This window comes from Lygodium microphyllum, chromosome 20 (genome assembly GCF_053477565.2).
Source record: "Lygodium microphyllum isolate KBCC chromosome 20, Lygodium_microphyllum_v1.1.10, whole genome shotgun sequence".
Taxonomy (NCBI): Eukaryota; Viridiplantae; Streptophyta; class Polypodiopsida; order Schizaeales; family Lygodiaceae; genus Lygodium; species Lygodium microphyllum.
The window spans coordinates 2765195-2773828 of NC_141154.1; positions in this window are offsets into that span (position 1 = coordinate 2765195).

The window sequence follows — 8634 nt, forward strand, 5'->3', positions numbered from 1 at the left end:
AAATAAACTCAAAACAACAGAAATCTAGAATGCTGTCCTTATCACGGCAGTGATAGTAAATAACCCATAACTTTGGATAGAAATGTCGGAATGATGCATATGAGGTATAGAAATGAAGTTTACTTCATAAGGTATCCATCCATGTCATCAAAATCCAATTTTGATGTCGATAGGTCAATTATTTTCATGATAGAAATTTATAATAGCAAGTTGTCCATTGTGTAATGAGCTAAGTATCTTCTTGAAGAAGCCATGGATATTGATCCAAATATGACACATGCTGCCAAGATGATTCTTCCATAGGAAATCCTTTCCATTTGACAAGGTATTCCATAACAATATGGTTCCTTAGAACCTTCTCCCTCTTGCCAATAATCCTTTCGGGCTCATAGATGATTAAGCCATCTTCATCAAGAGGAGGTAGTTCTTCAAGAACTTGTATGTCAAGGCCAATATACTTCTTAAGTTGAGACATATGAAAAACATTATGAATGCGTGTGGATGAAGGCAAATCAAGTTGGTAAGCAAGATCTCTAACTTTTCTTGTGATTTGATATGGACCATAATAGCAATGAGCAAGCTTATTATGTCCACCCTTGGGAGAAGCATAACAAGACTTAGGTACTTTCAAAAATACCCATTCTCCTTCTTCAAAATCCACATGTCTTCTCTTATCATCTGCATATAATTTCATTGTCTCTTGTGCCTTCCTGATGCTTTCTTTGCATTGCTTCATTAAGGATTCCATCTTTTCCAACTCTTCTCGAGAAAGAGAATTGACTTCATCATGAAACAATGCTGAAGGTACTTGGACTTTGTATCCATACAATGCCTCAAATGGTGACATACCAATACTCATATGATGAGTATTATTATAACAGAACTCCGCAAGATGAATCCAATGATCCCATGCATTCTACGTATCATGGAAAAAATGTCTCAAATAGACCTCTAACCATTTATTGACCCTTTTAGTTTGGCCATCTATTTGTGGATGATAGGCAGTACTTGAAGTTGATTTGGAACCCATGGAAGTAAAGAGACTTTTCCAAAAATTTCCCATGAACTTGGAATCCCTATCAGAAACAATCTTCATAGGTAATCCATGAAGTTTGAAAATTCCTTCCATGAACTAATCTGCCACCTGTTTGGCTGAATATTGGACTTTGGTAGGTAAGAAGTGGGCTGATTTGGTAAGATGATCAACCACAACAAAAATGCTATTCTAGCCCTGCTTAGTGGTAGGAACTCCTCTAATGAAATCCATACTGATTTCAATCCATTTACCATGAGGAATAGGCAAAGACTAAAGTAAACCACTAGGTAATAAATTGGAATCTTTATTCTGCTAGCATGGTAGCACTGCATCGCATACTCCTTGACATCTTTCCAAAGTCCCTTCCAATAGAAACATTTATGGATCTTATCAAAGGTTTTAAACAAGTCAATATGTCCTACCAAAGGAGAAGAATGCATCTCCTGCAAAATATGTGGCATAAATGATGACTGAGGGGTCAAATAGACTCTTCCTTTGAACCAAAGAAGTCCATTTTGCCACTTGAAATCAGGAAATTTAGATCCATTGTCTTATTTTAATTTCTTCATAATGTTGGCAGTGTGCTCATCCAAAAGATATTCTTCTTGAATGTCCTGAATCCAATCTTTATGTATGGTAGAGATAGTACAAACGAAACATGCTCACGTCCTGGATAAGGCATCAACCACTACATTATCCTTGCCTGCCATATAGGATATCTCAAAATCATATCCTTGAAGAGTAGCTAACCACTATCTTTGTTTAGGAGAGAGATTTGGCTGAGAAAGAAAATACTTCAGCACTCAATGGTCACTCTTCACCTTAAAATGGCCGCCATAGATGTAGTGATGCCACTTCTTAATAGCATGAAGAATGGCTAACATTTCCTGCTCATAGACATGGAGTTGCCTTTCTTTATCATCTAACTTCCTGCTTTCATAAGCAATAACACCATGGTCTTGGCATAAAACTGCCCCAATACCTCTGCCACTAGCATCTGCATAGATGGTAAATTTCTTGGAAAAGTCTGGGCACACTAAGATATATGCTAAAATAATAAGACTTTTTAGCTCATTAAAGCTCATAGTGGCTATAGCATCCCAAAAGAAAGCTTCTTTCTTCAATCAGTCAGTAAGAGGAGCTACTACATGGGCATAATTCTTGATGAATCTCCTATAGAAGGAAGATAATCCAAGAAATCCTCGAAATGAAGTAGAATTTTGTGGTATGGACCAATCTTTGATGCAGTGTACTTTCTTTGGATCAACCATGATTCCTTTCTCACCAACTATATGACCCAACTATTTCACTTCATCAGCCATAAAAGTACACTTTCTTTCCTTTGCACAAAGATTGTGTCTTCTCAAAGTAAGGAGAACTTCTCTGACATGTTCCAAATGTTCCTCTCTATTCTTGCTATAGATGAGAATATCATCAAAGAATACTGATCCGGGTTTTTTACAACCTGGATTATTACCACAAAATTTGACCAAAGCCCCTAACAAGAGCTTACCATATCACTTTGGGTTTACTCTTCAAGCACTAGGTATGCTACATTGCTTCTCGATTATGATAACTCTAGCAAATGGGGAGAACAAGTTCTTAGAAGGCATGTCAATGTAAAGAGTAAAAGGGATGGTTATCTTAGTGAAGATAAAAATGGATTACACCTAGGAGTTGAGTGAATGCATAGATTTTTTCAAAGGACTAGCCTCCAACTACACATGGGCCCCATCTACATCACTAAGATTTGGAATCTATCACCATCATTAGAGGACACCTCACCCTTGCACACAAGTCAATATCCACATCGTGGTGTCATTTGGATCTTGCACAAAAGCTTACAAGCATGGACCCCTTTTGTCACATGCTTATATGTATTTATATACATATGGGGGACTAAAGTCAAAGCAACTTTTAGAAGACGTTTTTTATAATCTCAATAACTCCCAAGAAAAAGCGAATTTCAAGAAAATTCTCGTGTTACCCAATTGGTTTCGATCTGGTCTACAAAGTTGCAGAAGAAACTTTTTTCAAATTCCTCACGGATTTGAAGTTACGAAGGTGTAGACTGCTGGCTACATACAATTTTCTTCTCTCTTTCACCACACCAACTTTCCACTCTGTCCTTCTTATAAATATATTATAATAATGTGCATTGGGCACCCACCTCTTGTAATCTAGCTCCATTTCTCTATGTTGTCTACCACAACCCTTGGCTTCTTGCATGATGACCAAGGTGGGGACTTGTCCCATCCACTATGCTCCATATTTTCAAAGATGCCATACATCATCTAGGATTATGTTAATCAAGAAGATTAGCTTAATCTAATCCCTCATGGAGGCTATATAAAGAGCCCATAGAGAATGAAGAAAGGGGGGAGGGAAGGACAATGACAAGCCCATGAGAGCACTCTAGAATACCCTCATCTCTTTGAGGTGAGCTATGAGTGAGTTCTTTTATTATGTAGCATAATGACAAGCTTCCTCTACCTCTTCTCCTCTTGTCTCCCTCTCCTCTCATCTCTCTCTCTTATATTCCAATATGGTGTCTAGTACATATATTCTCTCTTTTAAATTTGTGTCTTGGTTCTCTTGATTCTCTTTGAGAAAGGGGGAGAGAGGACAATGACAAGTCCATGAGAGCACTCTAGAATATCCTCATCTCTTTGAGGTAAGCTATGAGTGAGTTCTTTTATTATGTAGCATAATGGCAAGCTTCCTCTACCTCTTCTCCTATTATCTCTCTCTCTTCTCATCTTCTCATTCCATGTAGCATAATGGCAAGCTTCTTCTACCTCTTCTCCTCTTGTCTCCCTCTCCTCTCATCTCTCTCTCTTATATTCCAATATGGTGTCTAGTACATATATTCTCTCTTGTAAATTTGTGTCTTGGTTCTCTTGATTCTCTTTGAGAAAAGGGATGTCCTAGCCCATCCTCCTTTTGGCTAGGTGGTGCCCCTCTTTGAGAAAAGGGATGTCCTAGCCCATCCTCCTTTTGGCTAGGTGGTGCCCCTCTTTAGTTCTCTTAGTGAGGATTGGAGGTTGGAAGGGTAAGAGGCAACCCATTCATCATTTCAGCCCTCATTTTTGGTGCCCCCGCTGAGGCCATTCTCAACCACAATTCTCTACCTCCTTATGTGGAATGATATAACACATGGTGATGCATCCTCTACAACAAGTTCCCCAAGTGGCTCTTCCTCAACGCCTTCACCAACTATTTTTTAAGCTGGTCGAAATCCACGACTCCCAAAATTGTGTCTTGGTTCTCTTGATTCTCTTTGAGAAAAGGGATGTCCTAGCCCATCCTCCTTTTGGCTAGGTGGTGCCCCTCTTTAGTTCTCTTAGTGAGGATTGGAGGTTGGATGGGTAAGAGGCAACCCATTCATCATTTCAGCCTTCATTTTTGGTGCCCTCGCTGAGGCCATTCTCAACCACAATTCTCTACCTCCTTATGTGGAATGATACAACACATGGTGGTGCATCCTCTACAACAAGTTCCCCAAGTGGCTCTTCCTCAACGCCTTCACCAACTATTTTTTAAGCTGGTCGAAATCCACGACTCCCAAAATTGTCTCCTAAAGAAGCTCAAGAAAGAAAGTATGCCTATCGGATGACGGCACGCATGCGGATAAAAGGTGTTCACTTTAGAAATTCCATTATCTTACAACGAAAAAAATTATGTTGCCATCAATTGCTAGGTTCTCATAATTGTGGTGAGTGTTTTGCAAACAAAGTGAAGGCCCTTCTGAGAGGTCCTCGTCTCCAAATCATCAAATCCCTCTCTCTCTCTAGCCTAATCCATATCAAAGGAGGACAACTATGCATGAACGGTGTGGAGTTTTGTAGAAGTGCAAAGTATGGAGACTACCTTCAACTGTTGTTAGCTCGAAGGTTGGGTGTGGTTGAAAAGGTGGCCATCACACCTTATGAAATATATGTCGCCGAGGATGGACACACCAAGGCAAGAACAATCACTAGTGAGCAAATTCTCCGTATAGCAAAGTTGATGGGTTCCAAAAAGAAACACTCTGGGAAAAATCCTTCATAATTCAAGAAAGTGCATTCCCTCTACTCCCTTAAGTAGTCTCCACTCATGAATAATAACAATGGCCCGAATTTCTACACCTTCCACTCTGTACAAAACATCCGAGTTAATGTATGCATCAGTAGGAAGATTTTCTTCCAGCAGCGTCTTGTCATGTACTTTGGGGCTGAAAGATTAAGGGATATTCTTGTATCACCAGAACCTATAATCTTTCCAATGCTAGACTACAATGCATCCTTCAATGTACATGTATTTATCCTATTATAATAGTTTCTCATGAATCAGAACAAGTTGTATGGACCTATCCGTCCACTTGCTATGCAAAGTGTGCATATTGTAGCTAGCACAAAACTTAGATTCCAAGGAATTATTAGAAGTATAATGGGGCCTAGACGTCTTGCTGAAATCAATGCATCTGTGAACCCATTCATCCTTTCCCTTATAAAATACAACTTAAGTCTAGACGTTTTCATCTTCATACTCTACTAAGGCAACATGGCATTTCCAAGTTTTTTTGGGCACAAAGGGGAGAAAGCTCTAGATTTTTTGGATGACTTAGAAATAGCCTTCCTAGTCACAGGTCGGGATGATGAAGCAACCAAAGTACGGGCCTTCTCTTTAGTTCTAAAAGGTAATGCTCGAGTGTGGTATCAAGCTCTCCCGGAGGCTACAAGGGGTAATTGGGAGGATCTCAAGACCGCATTCATGCACAAGTACCAAGATACAGAGCCACCTGAAGATATTTAGAGACAACTCTTAGATCTTCGCCAAACCGTAGCAAGGGAATACCAAACCTATGAAGGCATGTTTATAAAATTGTGAGATAAATGGACAGCCTCTTTAGCCGAGGGAGAAAGAGTACCTGATTGCCTTAAGAAAGATTGTTTTCTAGGCGAACTCCATCCTCTACTAAGTGAGAAGGTCAAAGGAAAGTTTCCCACATCCTATGAAGAATCAGTCACTTATGCGAGAGAGAAAGATAGAAAATTGAAGTATCATGCCCAGTTGAAGGGGGGAGTTGAGCCCATGCAGGTTTTACCAACCATGCCAAGGCCTAGAGAAATAGCAGAGGCCCCACCTGAACCAGAGATACCACAGCAAGAGCTCCTACAACACATTACTAATCAACTTGAAAGCCTTTCATTAAATTTGGTGCAAGGAGTGCGGCCCCCTCCCCTCATAAATGAAGGCAATCGAGGTCCAAGAAGACAAGAAAGAGAGTATGTTTGCTATAATTGTGGGGAGACTGGCCATGGTATGTACTTTTGCCCTCATCCTCGGTGTTTTCCAGAAAATGGGTTCCAACCAAGGAGGGGAAAACAAGTGACACCACCTAGGGAAAGGTTTGTTCCACCGTATCCAAGGCCTCCACCACCAGTTCAAGTTCTCCAGCATCCTCGACCACTTGTAGAGGTGCCGCCCTTGCCTGTCCAACCGCCAGAGAATCATGATATTAGGATAATTAGTTTAGATGAGAGTGATGTCAAAGGAAAGGCCAAAGTAGTAGAGGTTGAAGCAATGCCGGTGAAGAAAGCCCAGAGAATTGAGAAAATGGAACCTACACCACCAAAGGAGGTTGAAAATATGGAAGAGGAGGCAGAGTCATCAATGGCTGCAAAGACACGCAACAGTAAAAAGAGGAGGGCTCGCTCATGCCGACACATTGAGCCAGATGATTTTTCCCTGGGCAAAGGTACTAAAGCTTATGATTTGCTCGCTGATGTGAAGAATCAAGGGCCAAAAATTTCATGGCCACAATTACTACATCTATCTCCAACAGTGCGGTGACAATGGTCAAAGATGGTAAGCATTAGGCCCATGAAGAATAGACATGTGAATGCAATCCAGGCTAGAAAGATGAAAGATATTGTGCCTCTAGTGGAAGTCGAAATCAATGGACAAAGAGTGTCAAAGACATATGTGGATGGAGGTGCAGAGATTTGTGTCATGACAGAAAAGTTGATGCATCGTTTGGGATTAGAGGTAAATGAAACTACTAAATTTGGGGCCAAAATGACTAACAATGTAGTAGTAAATTCTTTGGGAGTTATAAACAAAGTCAAGGTAAAGGTGTGTGGAGTGCAATTGGAGCTTGACATGTATGTGATGCCATTGAAGGGGGATGGCTATCCGCTCATTCTTGGGCGACCATGGCTAATGGGAATGAAAGCTAGACAAGATTGGGAGACAGGGGCTTTAGAGCTAAGGCCACAAAAGGGGCTGCATAAAAAATGGAAGAGCACTATCTACAACATGAAGGAGGGCCGACAGGAGGATCTTGTGTTAGAGACCACCGCTGATGAATGGAGTTCCAGCTAGGGTTGGTCATCTATGACAGAGGGAGAGTCTTCTAATGAGGAGGAAGAAAGCTCTCTAGAAGTGATGGGGATTACATTAAAAGGGCCTTCTAGTAGTGAAATTCCGCAGCAGCTTCCAAAGGTCGAGAAGGAGGGGTTAGAAAAAATGTTGGCTAAGGATCTATCAATTGAGGAGAAGGCAGCCTACATGGAAGTGGTGATAAAACACTCTGCACTTTTTATTTCTGATTATGAACACATCATAGGTGTGACAGCAGTACAACATCACATTAATCTAAAAGAGGGAGCACGGCCAGTGGTGCAGCGACTACGACGATTGGGAGTAGTTCAACGAAACGCTCTACTCACTGAGGTGCAACAACTTTTGAAGGCAGGCTTCATCTATCCAATAGAGTACTCAAAGTGGGTTTCACCTGTGGTGGTGATACCCAAGAAGAATGGAAAATGGAGGATTTTTGTGGATTACAAGCCGCTAAATGCTACAACAAAGAGAGATCACTTTCCTCTTCCCTTTCAGGATGAAATACTCAACGAGGTGGCCGGGCATGAGAGATACACTGTTTGTGATGGGTATTCAGGTTATTTCCAGATCCGAATAGCTGAGGAGGATCAACAAAAGACCACCTTCATTACACCTTGGGGTTGTTTTGCTTACAAAGTAATGCCATTTGGGTTAACAAATGCCCCAGCTACCTTCCAGCGATTCATGAATTATGTCTTCCAGCCATATTTTGGAAAATCCATTAGGGTCTTTATTGATGACTTTTGTATTTATAGTTCTAAGGCTTTACATCTAGAAAAGGTGGATGAAGCTTTCAACCGACTCACACAGATGGGGGGGCAGTTAAACCATGAGAAGTGTCGCATTGGCAAAAGCAGTGTAACTTTGTTAGGGCATGTCATAAGTGAGAGGGGCATTGAAGCAGATCCAAACAAAGTTAAGGCCCTATTGGCGGTGCCATCACCATCTTCTGTGAAGCAACTAACCTCTTTCATTCAGAAGGTGCGATATATCAGGCGGTTCATTCATCTCCTCTCCCAATTAATATTTCCACTGCAACAGTTAACCCACTCTGAGGAGCTCCTGTGGAGTGACGAAAGCAAAAGGTGCTTTCACGAGGTGAAGAAGGCTCTTAGCACCCTTCCTATAATTTTACAGCCTTGTTGGGATCAAGAGTTTTTTGTCAACCCGAGTTTTGGGGAAGATGCTCTAGGGGCAGCACTAATACAAAA